The sequence below is a fragment of the Cebus imitator genome, unplaced genomic scaffold (genome assembly GCF_001604975.1).
Source record: "Cebus imitator isolate Cc_AM_T3 unplaced genomic scaffold, Cebus_imitator-1.0 Scaffold160, whole genome shotgun sequence".
Lineage (NCBI taxonomy): Eukaryota > Metazoa > Chordata > Mammalia > Primates > Cebidae > Cebus > Cebus imitator.
This window is the reverse complement of record NW_016107475.1, coordinates 4078012-4095657: the sequence shown is the minus strand read 5'-3', so window position 1 is coordinate 4095657 and position 17646 is coordinate 4078012. Positions and strand designations below refer to the sequence as shown.

General features: G+C 36.2%; 1 long non-coding RNA gene across 1 annotated transcript; it reads right to left on the bottom strand.

The window, feature by feature from the left end:
- Window positions 1-210: 210 nt before the first annotated feature.
- On the bottom strand, window positions 211-15554 carry LOC119473442. The gene is made up of 3 exons (XR_005202663.1): window positions 15416-15554; window positions 2969-2973; window positions 211-222 (listed from the first exon to the last, which is right to left on the bottom strand). It is a non-coding gene; the product is annotated as an uncharacterized LOC119473442 (long non-coding RNA).
- Between the last annotated feature and the right edge of the window lie 2092 nt (window positions 15555-17646).

Sequence of the window (17646 nt, the reverse complement as noted above, 5' to 3'; positions counted from 1 at the left end):
CTTAAAAGCTAATCAAATGGCATACTTTTAAATTCCCCTGATAATACATATTTAAAATTAATCAACATTATACTAAGCAACAAGAAAATTATATAGCTATCTCATATAATCTGCATAATAACATTGTGAAGTCATAATTATATTTACTATACAGAAGGAATATTTTTTAGCTTAGAGAGTTAAGTAAATAGTACAGGGTTACATAATTTCTCAATGGTTTGACTGGAATTCTAATGCAAGAATTCCAACTGTACTTCCCTGAAAGAGTATATCCAAGTATTTATTTTATTATTAAAAATAAACCCTTTTAAAATAATGAATGAAGATCATTATATAAAAAAGAAGACTTTAAAAAGTCCTTATAATTATGTCAACCAACTACAAAGGGTAATCTAATTTAAATATAGTTCGGAATATTAGTAAAAATTGTTAAAACTTTAAAATTTTTGTATAATTTTATACTTCTTTTGATTTTTAATATTTTTCTCTTTAAAACTGTAGGTGAGATTTATGTTTTTAATGCCTTAATTGAGAAACTACCCAAAAGTATCTTCCACTTTTCATTCTAGACTAATTTGGCAGGAATTGTGGAAGAAGAAGAATAGGAAAAGAATAGGTTAGCCTGAAAATATTACACAAGTATCTGACCTGATTTGAGAGAAGTTATAGAAGAAAGGGTAAACTCAGAACATCTTATTACCATCACATTTCCCAACACGTGAAAATACACGTATGCCAACAACTTTCTGAGTTTTTATGAAGCCAAGTCTGTTTTCAGAGAAAGAAGCAAAGTACTAATTAAAAACACATTTAGGATTTAGTACTCTTACAAAAATTACTGCCACAGAAGAAGGAAATTCTAACCAAACATTAAATGTAGGGTTGACTCTAACTTAGACATGATTATACACCTTCTGACCAAGGAGGGGATATCCCTTCAAGCCAAAACCTTTATAAATTCATTCTTCTCCTCTTTCTTTTCCTCTCTCCCTCATTCTCTCTTTTTCCTCTTCCTTCTCTTTGTCTTCATCTTTTTCTTCTACTTCCTCTACTCTTCATCCTTCCTCTCGTCTCTCTCCTCTTCTCCCTCCTTCTTCTCTTTCTTAACTCAAGGGCACGGTTTGCAAATTTAGGGATTCATTTTTACTTTGCTTCTGCAGTCTTAAGTGACACAACCTTAAACTATACTCCCTTAAAAGAATGTATAGTTTGTGGAGTCGCTGCTATGGCTAATAGCAGCAGACGTTTCCTTGTGGTTATTCCTGAACTTGATTCTCAACTGACAACACTACTCTGGGTATTTCATTGAACATGATATTTAAATATAAGGAATGAGATTAAAGAGCTTGGTGATTTAAATAATCTGTAATGAATATATTGCCAAGATACTGAAAAGAGTTTCAGAATAGTAGTTTGTTTTTATATATAATTTACTAACCATTATTTTTACCTTTTCCTTATATTACAAACCTATGTGCAATAAAATGATTTGCCATTTTAATGGTGTCCTTCTGTAAAAGCTGTATGTAAGAACAGGTCTCTCTTCATTTTATATAGTATTTTGTTCACTTGTTATAGTGACTTTCATTTTCCTTAATCATGGTGCTAATTTTTAATGATTTATTGTACTATGGTATTTCATTTTTAAGTATTTTTAATATGTCAGCTCTGCAGGATGCGGAATGAATTCCTGTTGTTAAGTTATTCTTAATAATATTTCTCTTTGCCTTCGTAATCAAGGCATTTATCTGCATCTAGTATTTAATATTTTCCTCTATTAAAATCAATATCAAGTAATCTGAAATATATACATCCCTCTTAAAAAACACTTACAAAAGTTAAGCATGTTTGAAGAGCAATGTTGGTGTCAAAAATTTGGTATAGCAAAAGTCCCATGATTCAAATTTAAATTTTTAAAAAAATATTTCTTTAAAGTTTTTTATCACCTCTTAGACAAGAGTTATTAGGAGATTACTATGAAGCTGATGCTGTAAGCCGGGATTCATAAACAAATACAGTACTACTCTTATAGAAATACAAGATATTTCAGTAAGACTAGGATACAAATAGCCAAACCAGTGAGAAAAAATAATGTATATAGAAAAACATAAAATAATTTAAGATAATCCAAAGTGATTTGTATTTGTGAAAATTTGCATATATATAATTTACTGAAATATACTAGTTTTTTATACTAGAGTTGCAGTTGGAATAGCAACTTATATTAGCAATACATTATATAATATAATAAATAGAAATTGCTCTTCCAAGTATAACTCTAGTATAAGATCATTGCACCCAGATTACCAAGACATGTGCTATAGACTAAATAATAGCCTATACATTCACAAATGTATTCTCGATATAGCCTCAAATATGTCTGCAATATAATTCTCAGAACCTATTAATATTATCTCATCTTACGAAAGGGACTACATTGCAAATAATAATTAAGGTACGGATTTTTAATAGGAACATTTTCCTTGATTACACAGTTTGCCCTGATGTAATTGCAATTATCGTTATAACAACAACACAAGAGCAGTCAGTTAGGAGAAATCAAGGTGGTTACAGAAGCAAGAGGCTGAAGTGAAGCACATTGAGTACTGAGAAAGGGATCAGAGACAAAAATATACGTACCCACATTTTATTTTCCTGAAAAAGACAAGGAAATTGATTCTCCTCTCATAGCCTCCAGAAGAAACTAGATTTATCAACATTGAATTCAGTCTAGTGAAATTAATTTTGAATTTCTATCTTCTCTATAAGATAATAAAATTATTATCAGTTTTTCTTTTCTTTTTTCTTTTCTTTTCTTTTTTTTTTTTTTTTTTTTTTTTTTTTTTTTTTTTTTTTTTTTTTTTTTTTTTTTTTTTTTTTTTTTTTTTAAATAAAATTAAAAAAAAAAAAAAAAAAAAAAAAAAATTTTTTTTTTAAAAAAAAAAAAAAAAAAAAAAGAAAAGATCACTCTGTCTTACTGAAGTCATTTTCTGCTTTCCCCCATTGTTATGATGTATAAATTCATTGTTGGTATTTGCACTTTGGAGTGTTATTTAAAAACCATGTTTTAGCCAGAGTTTAGGCTCCAAGGCTTTTCAAGCTTTGGCCTCACCTCTGGATGCCATCAACAGACATGCTAAAACTGATGCAAATGGTTGGAAATAATGGGCTATGGTACCCTTCTGCTATTAGACTATACTCAGTACTCCACAGATTATTTTTAATTTCTCGTAGAGGCTAAGGGAATGCATTAGACTAAATTGGGTACCAGTTGCTAAGATATCTTAAATAGGAAGAATTGTTTCTGCTAGAATTTTAGGGGATGAAAATAAATTATCAAGAGTGAAAAGTACTTAGAAAATTAGTCATATAGAAAATAATTATACGATGTTTTCTGAAACCAAAAGGTATGTATTATCACAAAGACCAACTTCCCAGATCTCACCATAACCAAACTATACCTGCTTCTATATTAAACTGAGTCCTTACCAGATCTCACCATAACCAAACTATACCTGCTTCTATATTAAACTATGAAGAGGCAAGTCAATTTTGTTTTGAAAATAACCATTTTCTCAATTGCCCGTAGTGATTAGAGTCATGATATGAACACAACAGATGAGACTGAAGCAGCACTCAAGGTTAAGAAGATTCAAATATCCAGCCATGTGCCTCTTTCCACAGTACTTTCACTAAGTTCATCTCATTTTTAGTTTTCAGTGAACCTGTGAAGATGATATGACACAAGCTCATCAGTCAACAGCCATACAGAGAAGAGCCAGTAACTCAGCAAGTGAAAATGTGGCCATTTATAAACCAGCTTAGAGAATTATTACTAACTCTAACTTCCCAAGGCTGGTTGCATGCAACACCTGGGGAATCAATGGCCAATGAGGTAGCATTCAATTAGTCTTGTCAAGGTAGCCAAGGGTTTACCACCAGGACCAAATTTATCTTTACAACAAATCTCCAGGCACATCCCCCAGATCCTCACAGTCCTTAAATTTTCTCATACTGGACTATTATCCATTTCCTATCCTATCATACACTCTCACATCACCTTTCTTTTACTCATGCAGATTTTTGTATCAAGAATATTCTCTTCCCCAGCTTAATCTGATGAACTATTGTTCATTAAGGTTTAGCTCAGATGTGACCTCCTGTCTATAGCCTTCCTGGTTCATGTTGTATACTTCTGTGTCACCACATTTAACAGCTTCCACTATAGAGTAGCCTATTGTTATTTTTTTTCCATGGACTCTCAACTCTGTGAGTTCAGGGACCATGTTTTATTCACCTGTGTTTTCCTCATTGCACCAAGCAGTGTACCTGAACCACTGCAACAAAGATGAACCAAAAGACCTTTCTAACAAATCAAACAGCTCTAAAACAAAAAAAAAAAAATGGCTCTAGACAGTTGTCCCATGAGCGCTCTAGATTATAAAACAGAAATAGGAGATAATTGCTTTTTGTGTTATTAATACCTATTTCTAGGAACTATACTATTAAAGAAGTATAGATCTTTTTTCCCCAACTCCAAACTCAAAAAGCAATTTACTGTTGAAAAGAATAGTAATTGCTCAATAGAAGTTTTATAAGCATGCAGAAATATTCTCCATTTGGCTATTTTCATACTCACCCTTGAGTTTAAAAAAAATTCAAGACTATATATCAAATCATAGTCTCTTTAAGGCATTTATTCACACAGTGAGAGTAACAGTACATACAGATCTAGGGTTTTCTAGTGCTCTAAATTTTATTTTTTTATTTTTTTTGAGTTGGAGTTTCACTCTTGTTGCCCAGGCTGGAGTGCAATGGCACAATCTCGGCTCACTGCAACCTCCGCCTCCTGGGTTCAGGCAATTCTTCTGCCTCAGCCTCCTGAGTAGCTGGGATTACAGGCACGCACCACCATGCCCAGCTAATTTTTTGTATTTTTAGTAGAGACAGGGTTTCACCATTTTGACCAGGATGGTCTCGATCTCTTGACCTTGTGATCCACCCGCCTCGGCCTCCCAAAGTGCTGGGATTATAGGCGTGAGCCACCGTGCCCGGCGCTAAGTGCTCTAAATTTTAAAATGAAGCATTTAGTCTAGCTTAGTTTCCTTCACAGTGGCTGGCCCTTACATGAGCCAGGCCAAATATAGATGCTCCAAAAAAGACTCTGTAGCTTTACTCCAGAGTTTCAAGGAATCTGTCCAGCCTTTGTCTTCAACCCTCCATTTCAAACTTGTTTGTTCCATTTTGGTCTAGTCTACCTGGCATTCATTCTCATGCCTTGTAACTAGTCTTCATCTCTCTGTCATTTGGACTATTTGCTTAGTCTCATTTCCAGTTCTACCAATCCCCAACCAACCCCCAGATTTGGTCTCTTGAATCTTCTTTGGCTCCCCACTCTAAATCTATCATAGCTGCACCACACCTTAACTTTCAAGCCCAGCTTCCAGAATAGTCATGTTGAGTATGAATATTCAACATTCATTCTACCCACACCTCCAAAAACAAAACTCAGAATTAATCTAGAAGATGAATGATAAGCATGTTCATTTTATTTGCTTTCCTGAATTTTAATTCAATGTGGCTTGAAAGGATAATAGACTTTTCAAGAAAGTCTAATTAGTGCCCAAAATGTAGATTTTATGTTTGGTCAATTAAAGAAATTCTATTTGTTTTTAATAAGAAACATTCAGAAATCCTTTTGTTTATGCTATAATAATCAAAATAATGGATTTGTATTGCTGTCCTGATTGAGATTATATTGTTGCCCATATCACACTGCATCAAACCAGACTAGAGATAAAACTTCAGAAAAAGCTAAAAAAAAAAGATTCAAGAATTTTCAAATCCAAAATGAACAACAAAGCACTAGGTAAAAAGCTGTGGAACCAGAGCCAGAAGCAAGGAAGAGATTGTTTTGATCCAAAATCTCTAACCATTTGATATAGTTTGGCTGTGTCCCCACCCAAATCTCAAATGGTAGCTCCCATAATTCCCACCCAGTGGGAGGTAATTGAATTGTGAGGGAAGGTCTTTCCCATGCTATTCTCATGATAGTGAATAAGTCTCATGAGATCTGATGGTTTTATAAATGGCAGTTTTTTGCACATGCTCTCACTCTTGCCTGCCACCATGTAAGATGTGACTTTGCTTCTCCCTTGCCTTCTGCCCTGATTGTGAGGCCTTCCAAGCCACATGGAATCATGAGTCCATTAAACCTCATTTTCTTTATAAATTATCTAGTCTCAGGTATGTCTTTATTAGCAGTGTGAGGACAGACTAATACATCATTCCTCTAGAATACTTGACCTTTTTGTTAATTTGGTGCCCCTAATAGGCATACTGATTTACAAAATGCAAAATATATTCCCAGTTAACTAAAAGCATCAACCTGGTGAGGGTTATTTAGGCTGTTGTGCACACAATTGCCAAAACATCTCTCAAAAGGTCTCAGGTTTTGGCCTGGCTGGTTGTGGGGTGAGCTCTGAGCCCAACCTACCAACAGCCAGACACTTCTTGATGCCACTCATAGAAAACGGCCAAAAGAGACTTGTCTTTCCATTTTCCATGGCAGATTTATATGCATTTTACTATATCATCCATGCCAATTCTAACCAAAATCTTAATCAATTTTTTAATTCCTGCTCTGTGACTAGATAGAGAAACTGAGAGTAATCACTTAGAAACTCACATAGCAATCTAACACTGCTGCAACATCCAGCATTTCATTTTTCTACTACTAATTCATTCTTATCACATTTTTGAATGACAGTCTGCCTAGATTATAAATTTTAAAAAGAAAGAAACTGTCTCTTAAGCATAGCATAATTTGAAAAGCTCTAATATAAGCCATTTGGCCATCTTAACCAGATGTCCTTTGAGAATGTCAATGGAAACAGTGGACACTCTCGTTGGCAAGCTGAGTTACATACTATCAAAGCACAATTCAGTAAACCAGATTCCAAAGGGATGAAATAAATAGTCTCTGGTACAAGTTTTTTGATTACTTGGCTTAATCCATATATAAAATTTGGATACGTAGGTGTTGACACACTAAGGCTTGTCACCTATTTTTGGAAATACACTTTTTTGGACCACTGCCACACTCATTTGTTCACATACTGTCCATGGCTGCTTTCAAGAGTTGAGCAGAATTGAGTAGTTGTGACCATTTGGCCCACAAAGCCTAAAATTTTTACCATATGACCCACTACAGAAAAAGTTTGCCAGTCTCTAATCTAGTAGATATATGGACTGTTATCATTAGTTCTCTAAAACTAAATTTGAAAAGCATAGAGTTCAAAGTCATATTTTCAGGAAGTATATGCAAAACTGATGTACTGTCAGTATAGGACAGATCTATATAATTTGATGACTTATATGTGGAAAGGCAGTGTTGACAACCTCTGTTTCAGCCTAGCCATTGAAAGGTTCTCTTTTCACTCTTTGTATAACTCCTAAATAAACTTTAGATTTAAAAGCTTTATATAAGGAGTTAACACTACAAATTAAATGTCTAGTCCATATTTTTATCTTATACTGTGAAATTAAACCCAAGTGACCAACAGACCTGAAGATGTGGAATAAAAGGCCACAGAGAAATGGAATCCAGGAGTCAGAGAAGAATGTAAACAGTTCTGACAAGAAGAACTTGAGGTGATTAATTAGATGTGTCACTAGAGTCTTGATTTACCTAACACAGGGTGAACTTCACACAGTCAACATAAATACAAACAAAGCCTTAAATTGTTGATACCTTTATAACAGTCCACATTAGTTATGGGAACACATAAACCCTAACATCTCAGCAGCTCAACATAAGAAAAGTTTATTTCTCACCAATGAAACAGTCTGATATAAATATTCTTAGTCAGTGAGCAGCCTTTCACCCTGTGGTGATTTAGGGACCAGGCTCCTTCCATAAGCACAAAAGTACATACATGAATGTTTTCAAGAATGAAAATTGCCCACATCATTTCCACACATGGCCATACCTGACAGCAAGGGAGTCTGGGAAATGCAGTCCAGCTGTGAACCCAAACTGTAAATAATTAGCCAAGCTCTTTCATACCCACTTAAATGTGAAACTTAATTCAACTTTACTCTGTTTGCCCTGAAAGATGCCAGCAGTTTTCCAGGTAATTAAATCAAAAAGCATCTTCAGAAGATATACTAATATTACTAGAATACACAGGGATGAAATTTTACTCTATGGACTCTAAACATTTCATCCAAAACAGTTGTTCTGTGTATGCTAACCCAATCTCCCAACTGGGCAACTCAGAATATGCCTTAGCTACCCTCGTTCATATTTTACACCTGGTATTATATTTACCTGCAGAATTTATCTCTTTTAACAAATTCTAGCCATGCTGGTAGATCTGCCACTAGTGAATCAAAGTGAAAAACTATGATCTCCAACAAATAAGCCCCAGGGTCACTGCAACTATTGTGCTGTCCAAGACTTACAGACCCTGCCAGCTTAATAGAGATGCTCTTTGCTCTGGCTCTTGTCCTCTTTGTAATTAATCGATGTTTAATGCCTCAGCAAGGTCCTAAGCAGATTACCACAGCCTTATCTTTTAGTGTCAGGATATCTGTTTACTTCAGTTGAACAAAATGCTTAGATTCCTCTAATGGACCAGGGCCAGGCTTGCTGGAGGCCCAATGATACATTAGGAAACAGGACATAAAAGTATATCACTGTGGCACAGCCAGGTTTGTCTTATATGGTGATGGGTAGACCCTAGCATGCTAAGAAGAGACATCCATAAGCCTAACAGCACAGAAGCAGTAAGTGCACAGCCCTGGCCTTTCTTGACCTGGAAGGTTTCTCTTTCCATGAGGACTCCACTGACCACTGAATTGTGGACTCACCTCCAAAAGGAAATAAAGAGGCATGACTGAGCTGAAGAAAATTTAATCTGAGTCCTCTTTATCATTCTTCCAAACCTGCTAGCCCAGCACAAACCTGAAGGGTCTGGTCTAGCTCAGGTCTCTTATATGCTTAACTCCTACTTTTCCCACAAGCTCCAGGCACCTGTCATCACCAGTCCAATAGGTTTTTCCATGAAGATGTCCCATAACACATCATGCCTGACTTGCCAGCTTCTGTGTCATGTTCTCTATTAGAACTTAATTGATGATGCTCTCATTTTTCCAGCCACCAAGTCTTAGAACAAATGTCATATTATCCTCCTGCCTGTATTTGGTCTTTTTGCATTCCAGCAGCCACCATGCTAAACTGATCCTTCTGAATTCTTCAGAGAGCTAAGTTACAAGAAGCTGAATGAACTCTGATTAGTTTCAATAGAATCAGGATTCATTCAGTGATGTTGAGTAACTCACAGAATGTTTGGGAAAGCAAAAGAATGAGACCAGGGAACCAAGAACACTTCCCAAAAGTACGCACGCAGCACCCATCCTAGCAAGAGGCAACTGCCACCACCTGAAGGCATAGTCACAGCAGCTCACACACAGACCCTCTGGGCCTGGGCTGCTGCTGCCTGAACTATCATTTCTATGTGATCCCTTTGGAAAGTGGGTACAGATCGCTCCACTACTGCTGCTCCTGCTACTGTCACCCTTACCAGAATGGATCCTATACCATTCTCATCGCTTCATATCACTAATGTTCAATTTAATGTCTTGGGTGGATGGATCTGGTTAGTGGAGCTCAGTCTTCATGACTGAGCCACAGGAGCATTGAAAACATAAGAAACAGCTTCAGTTGCTACGTGTCTGAGGCAGGTACTAAGTATTCAGCACTCATTCTAACCCCTTTCTTCTAAACCCCGCTTACTTAGAAATCCTTGCAGTAACACTGTTCTGGCCAGGAGAATGGAAATAGCGCTATCTCGTCCACTTTCTCCTCCTTTTTGTCCATTATAAGGTTGGCTCTTTGTAGAGCATCAGTCACATGTATGTTGGTGTTATGTTCACATAATACCAAATCTGGAAACTGGAAGTGGAAAATTGGAAGTTAGCTCACCGACAACTAGGAAGCTGCTGGTCTTTAATATGTACTGGGGTAGCCTACTATTAGGTTGGTGCAAAAGTAATTGTGGTTTGGCTATTCCTTTTAATGGTGAAAACCTGCAATTACTTTTGCTCCAATCTGATAGATGAAGAATGCAGAGCAGGCATCACCCAGGGTGGTAGTGTTAGAAGATATGGAGGAAAGTTCTTCATAAAGTTGGCATCTGCTGTCTCCTTACTATTTTCAGCCATGTCGTAAAAGAGAGGGATGAGCCAGAGTGGAACTACCAGTTTGTAAACAGAGAGGGAAGGAAACGACTGTGTTAAAGGAGGAGCTTTTTCTCTTTCGCCCACAATCCTGGCTTCATTAAGAAACTCACGATATGGGGTCCTGCATGCTGAAAGAGATAAATCCCTTGAACCCTGACATGTAATTGTTATAAGCAATGACCGGGAAGGGGCAGGCCTCAGCAGCCAGTAGGTCTGTGGCCCCAAGGCTTTCTCAGGCACGACAAAGGACGGCATAACCTGGTTCCTTGACTGCCTTGTTGAGGAACCACCCTGCTCTCCAGACTTCCAGACTTCTTATTGCATGAGATAAATAAGCTCCTATTTGGTCAAGATTGCTCTTATATATAGTTGATAGTCCTAACGACACAGGGCCAACAAGAATGGCAAATGTCCATAAACCATCTTATGAAATATCCATCACATGCATTTCTACCATTCTACCCCAGGTGCTTTGCCCTGGGCCAGATCCTTCTGGATCTCCACTTGCAACCAATCTGTCAGTTCCCTGCCTGCTCCTTAGGCCTATAATGTGTTTGTAGCCATAATGGATCCTCAGCCCTTAAAACAATGCCTGACACATAATAGGTCATCTTTCCATGTTTGTTACAGATGGAAGATGAACACGTGAAAATAGTACTAGCCAAAGAATCAGAAAATGATGCATCAGCCCCACCTGGGAAGATCGACTGCATAAAGTGCGTGAACGACTCTGGTAATACTTCTGTATTTTTGTGTTTTTTAATCTGGAAAAGTCATCTATCTATTGCCTAGCTGACAAAACATATGTGTAAAAGTCCTTTCAAAGCTATAAAGCATTACAAGAGTATTTATTTTGGTCATCCATGTAAGAAATTGCATAGAGCCCCAAATTAAGTTGAACATAAAACAACAGCAATTTAGAAACACTACCATCTATATTATCTACTATCAGGTACAATATTCAGAAAGAGTATTGAAAAATATTATAAACATACTCACCATTTAATTTTCAACGTTAGGACATGACCAAAAGATAACAGCTCAGGAGGCAGAAATGATATCTGCTACTTACATTGTCACAACATAATATTTGCTCCATAATTGCATGATCAATATTTACTCAGTGATTATATAGCTTTTCACATGGTTGCTTGAACCCAATAAGGTAAAGGAAAAGCAGTTATCTTTATTTTCCCAGGGGCAGATTTGACAAAGACAAACTTTCTGGATTATCTTCCTTATTGGCTTATTTAAACCTGAAAATTACTATTATTTCCAACCCACAAGCAGCTTTTGTGGCATAAGCTTTCACTTGTGAACTTCACAGATTTCAAAGTCAATCACCAAGAGAAAGGGGTTACCCCCTTTCTCTGAAATTCCTTCTATCTGCCTGCACTCCCAATATACAGAGCAGTATGTTTCTAGACAAATAACAACGCTTGCATTTTTAAACTTGTCACATAATGTGATCGAAGATAAATAACGAAGTATTCGAGGCTGCCTCCAAATCCCAAATCCCAAAATTCTGAAAGGACTTATACTTTTGTGGTTCTCTAAAACTATCTGCCTCACAGATTACGGGAAAAGATGCTTTAAAATGTGTTTTTATTTTTTAGCTTTGCATTGTAAAAACATCCCTTGTAAACTCGCTGGAGGTTTATTAAGAGATATTGGGATCATCACTTACTTTTAGAAGATGAAAGGGTCTGCAAAGTGAAAAACTCAAGTGGCTTCAGAGAGGTACCTTAGAATACAAAACATTTCCAATCTGAAACATGCCATCATTATCAACTTATGTCCATCCATCACATGCATATTTATTGTTTGGTGTGTACAGTGAAATTTACTACTCTTGGATTTTGGAAGCCATCTGCTCAACTTAAGGCACTTTAGGAATTCTAGAACTAAAGTAACTAAATTTGGATTAGCAAAACTGAAAGAAATCTTTTCAAGGGAGGGGAGCTCAGACAAGAAGGAAAAAGAATACTGTAAAGCTTCTATGCACATGAAAACCCAGCTTTGTATTCAGTAGACTTAAAGGAAAAAAAGATTTAATTGCTTGAGTTTGATTTGGAATATTATTGCAACTTGCTACACCCAATAAATCTACATATTTTATGATCACCCTAATTGTTTCTGTTTATGAGATGGGCAGAGTAAAACAGTTCAATATTTGATGAAAAATACAGCCTAATGGCATATATGACATCATGTTTATTGTTGAAATAAGAGCAAATAACATATATACCACTAATAGCCAGTGAAGAAATTTCCTTCATATAAAAAAGCGCAAACTGGTGTTGATCCCAGAACTCTTTGTATGTTTCAATGACCCTTATCGAAGATATGTGCTTAAACAGGCTAGCAGTTTTTCCTAAACCAATCTTTTATCACAATAATCACAGCAGAATTAAAGATCCACATCGCCAATGTGTGCTACCTGTATTCCTATAATCATTCATTTATTATTCATACTCCATTTATTTCCAAAAAGGAAATAAGGCCAAGTAAGAAAGCTGTGCATACACGCAAGTGTTCACGCACGTGTGTGTGTGTGTGTGTGTGTGTGTGTGTGTGTGTGTGTGATGTACATATGCAGGGCAGAAGGAAAAAGGAGATATCAAGAGGGTATGGAGTTCTGCCTATGAATTGAGTGTAGCGAAACCATTATATTTCTTGCAGAAAGACAAAAAGGAAAGCAAAATGATTTATAAAACTTTTACTTTATTAAAAGCTTTTAAAACATAAAAGTGAGTTATCAGAGGAATTAATAGCTAACATGTACAATCACCTAGCACAAACTCTGGCAAATACTAGACTCAGATATACTAGTTCGTTCATCCACTCATTCAGCAAATATTTATGTGGCAACTACTATGGGCCAGGTATACTCCTGCTAAATGGGAATCCAATATCCAAATAAATTTGTCACCTGTATTTTTAGGGGAGAAAAAAGAAAATGTTAATGATTAAACCTCAAATGTGAGTTTAAAAAAGACTTAGAGGCTTCCTTATATCCATCTTTTATAAAAGTTAAAGACATCATGTGAAATCCTGATTCTGTGAAGGCATTTCTACGGAGAGCTGAAGTATTACAGTCCAGACATGAAGGTTTCTAGAGCTCTTCCTTGACCCAGTGTAACAGCTGAGAGAGTCTATTCTGGAGAAATAGATGCTAGGTATGAAGTCACTGAAGAGAGTTCCCAATATTGATCTTCTGGTCTTTTTCTTGAAGTTCAGTTACTTTGGATTGCTGATTGAAGTATCAATTTGCTTTAGATACCAGCAGCACACATGAAGGTGTGATTTAAAGGCCTCCTTACCAGAAATATCTTTCTATTTATGAGGCATCTGAAACATGAAATTCTGCTATAGGAGATTTATTATAGTAGAATAGAAATCATGTTTTTCAAGCATTCTTTCTGGCATTTCAATTATGGTACTTCTTATACGTAGTCCATTTGCCTTTCTTTAATAGACAAAAGCATGTTTTGCTTCCTATACCATAACCTCAGCACCTAGCACAATGCCAAGCATATAGAAGACAGTCAATAAATATTTACAGTGTGAATGAATAAATATGCAATTACCAAAGGTGAAACTCTTTACCAAATGGCAGGGATCCACCCACAGAATGCCAGGACAATATGAACATTATTTTGTCAGATACACTCTTGTCCTAGTGGAGACCTATCAATTTACCTTCCAGCAGCACCAAACTGCCTTCAGAAAGGGCATTTGACCTATTGGGGCACTCACAAATTTGCCATTGAAGCCCTAGAGCCTGGCAATACAAAACATGAAGAATATTACCTTTTCCTGGAGAAGTTGAAAGCAGGTATTATCAATCATCTATTTCTACTATAAAACAATCATTGTACAACTCACCCTGAACTTTCACAGGTCCCCTGAAAGTCTGGTCACCAAATTCATTCCTGACCATTAAATCAGTTTACCTGTGAAATTAAATAGTTTGTTTGGAATGCCTTAGTCTAAGAAAGAAGGGACCCAAGAGTCTAAAACATATTATCCATCTTCTTGCTTGGCAAAAATTAGGGCATCTAATTAAAAGTGAATTTTTACTGTATATGCTAAAACCAACTTAAATAACTCACCATTTAACTACATTTAACCATATTATTTTTATTAAAAATACAATACATATGCAAATGCTAAAGCCTTAAAATCAAAGATAGCACTGGCTTGCCACACCGCACGGTCTCACATCACAGGGCAATGACTTTTTCTTGGAGCTAAATTATAATTCTGATCTCCCTATTTCTAAATAATTATGTTAAACTGTGTCCTGCTTTGGCAAGTTTAGACTATATCCATTAATTCTTTTTATGGTAGATGAGAATTTAGCTCTTGCCCCACTATCATATTTTCCTTTCCAATTTTCCCAGGCTAGTTATTTCATAACATTCTGTTAAGTCAATTGCTATGGTTTGAATGTGGTTTGTTTGGCCCTGTCAAGTCTTATGTTGAAATTTGCTCCCCAGTGTTAGAGGTGGGGCCTGCAGGGAGGCGTTTGGGTTATGGCACAGATCCCACATGAATGGCTTGGTGTCTTCCTTGTGGTAATGAGTGAGCTCTTGCCCCATTAGTTCCCATGAGAGTTCCCCTAAGAGCTGGTTGTTAAAAGGGGCCTGACACCTTCCCTCTTGCTTCCACTCTATTGCCATGTGATCTCTGCACATACTGGCTCTCTCTCCTCTTTTGCCATGAGTGGAAGAAGCATGAAGCCCTCACCAAAAACAGATGCCAGTGCCATGTTTCTTAAACAGCCTGCAGAACCATGAGCCAAATAAACCTCTTTTCTTTACAAGTTACACAGCCTCAGAGATTTCTCTACAACACAAACAGACCAAGACATCAATGTTCATCGCAAAGCAATATTAGATATGTGTATTATGATTATACAGTCAACCCTTGAACAATGCAAGGGTTGTTCAAACCCCCAAGCAGTTGAAAATGTGTGTATAAATTTCGACTCTCTAAAAACTTAACTACTAATAGCTTACTACTGACCAGAAGCCTTACTGGTAACATAGTCAACACATATTTTGCATGTTATATGTATTATATACCACATTCTGACAATAAAGTAAGCTACAGGAAACAAAATGTTCTTAAGAAAATCCTAAGGAAGAGAAAATTTGTTTGCTACTCATTAAGTGGAAGTGCATCATCATAAAGGTCTTCATCCTCATCGTATTCACGTTGAGTAGGCTGAAGATGGCAAGGAAGAGGGAGGGCTGGTCTTGCTGTCTCAGGGGTGGCAGAGGCTGAAGAAAACCCATATATGAGTGGACCTGTGCAGTTCAAACCGACGTTGTCCAAGGGTCAGCTGTATTTCCTTTCTTGTACAACTTTGTTTTTTCTCCGAACTACAAAATTGTGTAATTTTTCATTTACTTAGTTTTCTATGTATCCCATGTCTTGTTGGGAGGTCTAAAATCTCCCTATAATAAATTCCCCCATCAAGAGTCCTAGACTGGTTCCTATTTTTCAACGTGGATTTTAATTTAAGCCAATTCTATTTGCTAATTGGCTTTTCCCCACTTGAATAGACTGGTTCCTATTTTCCCATCTGAATTATAACTAAAATCAGCTATATTTTCTTATTGGCTTTCTCCTCCTGTTTTCATGTAGATTGTATTCCTTACTGGAATGTAAACTACATGAAAACAGGAACTTTAGTGCCTAGAACACTGCCCAAACTACATTGGGTGTGCAATAGAAGTATTTTAAATGAAGGAAGTAATAAGCTTTTCTTTTTTCAAAGCAATATGTCATTCAGATTCTATACAGTTAAAAACATTATAGTTGTGATAAAACTCAGAAATTTACAAGGCTAATCAGAAATTTTTAGTTTTATAGAGAATCTGGAGTGTTGCAACTAGGATAAAGTCATGAAAATTAAAAGAGAAATTCAAATTAAAAGTAAATAAATAAAAACAAGAAAAGGGCTCAAATGACCCAAGTATAAAGAAATTACTTTCTGAAGTTCATTTCATTCCACTAATTTGGGTACTAGCTTCAAGTTATTTTTTAAAGTTTATTTTATCTATAAAATACATGCTTTCATTAAATGCGTCATTACTTTTATGACCCTTGTAATCAATCTCCTTTTTTCCCTTCTAAACATGAGAAACAAATAAGACAGACACAAACATTTATATTGATGAGCTTTTAAAAATACGTGGAGATGGCTTAAGGGAAAAGGAATTAAAGATAGCTTTATGATAAAATCTACATTCAGAGCAGAACTTAAATGACTAAGGATTCTGAGTGTATTTCACAGTTCAGAAAATATTCAATCCAAAGTAAAATGGACCCAGAACAAGGCTTGTATAAAATAAGAACAGATGAGTAATTAAGGCCTACTTTAAGGCACTAAACTCTTCAAAAAGAAAATTGTGATCATGGAATTTTTCTTTCTCGTGAATGCAGAGATTTTTTAAAGCAATAAAACAGAGATTGCAATTCAAAGGCTATTTGATTGCACCTGCCTCACAGGCTGGTTTTGTTTGACGCATACAAAGTTTTTTTTATTTCATTCTTTTTCGGTTGTTAATTTGAATTTGTTGCCAACATTCAAAAATCAAGCGATTTCGCATAAAAATCTGGAATTCTGACATCTCTCAAGAACTCCTGAAGAGCCATGATCAGCTGTACCTGATCAGTGAATACCCCTTAGGCACAATCTCTCAGAGTAGCCAGATCACTTCCTTCCAGGCCTTCCTATTCATTCCACTTCTTTAAATTAAGTCTCCTGCTTGGCCTACTGAGGATCGGCATTTGCACACACTGCAGGAGAATATCTCATTGCACTTTCAGCTAATTTGAAGGGTCTTATAAATTCAAATCAGGATTACTTTTACTGTACACTAACGTGGTTCCTAAGATGAAATCCTTGAGTTGGAGAAACATGGTTGATGTCTACAAGCTTAGGTTGGGGAGTCAGGAGAATAATAGCACCTTACAATTTTACCCCTTCCTCCCAAAGATAGGGCTTCCTGTGGCCACTTTAGCACATGTGTTGCTTGCAGCTCCTTGTCTCTGGGCAATGGTGCAAACCTTTATAACACCAAGAGGCATGCCCTGGATTCTCAGAGTATTAGCATGTTTGCTATAAGGAAACACTTCAATCTCTGCAGGGCACTACCCAATTAGCTTCAAGAGGACAATTGTTTTAACAGTAGTATGGATTTCATCTAATTTTCAAAGCGAATATCAAAAATATTAAGTCCCTCAAATTCTCTATATTACATACCTACTGTCTCTAATAAAAGACCATGTTATTTTTCTCATATTCAGAAATTCCCTTTTCTGCTATGAAACATTCACTGATCCCCATATTCACTATGACACACTCTTGACATTTGAAACAAACCT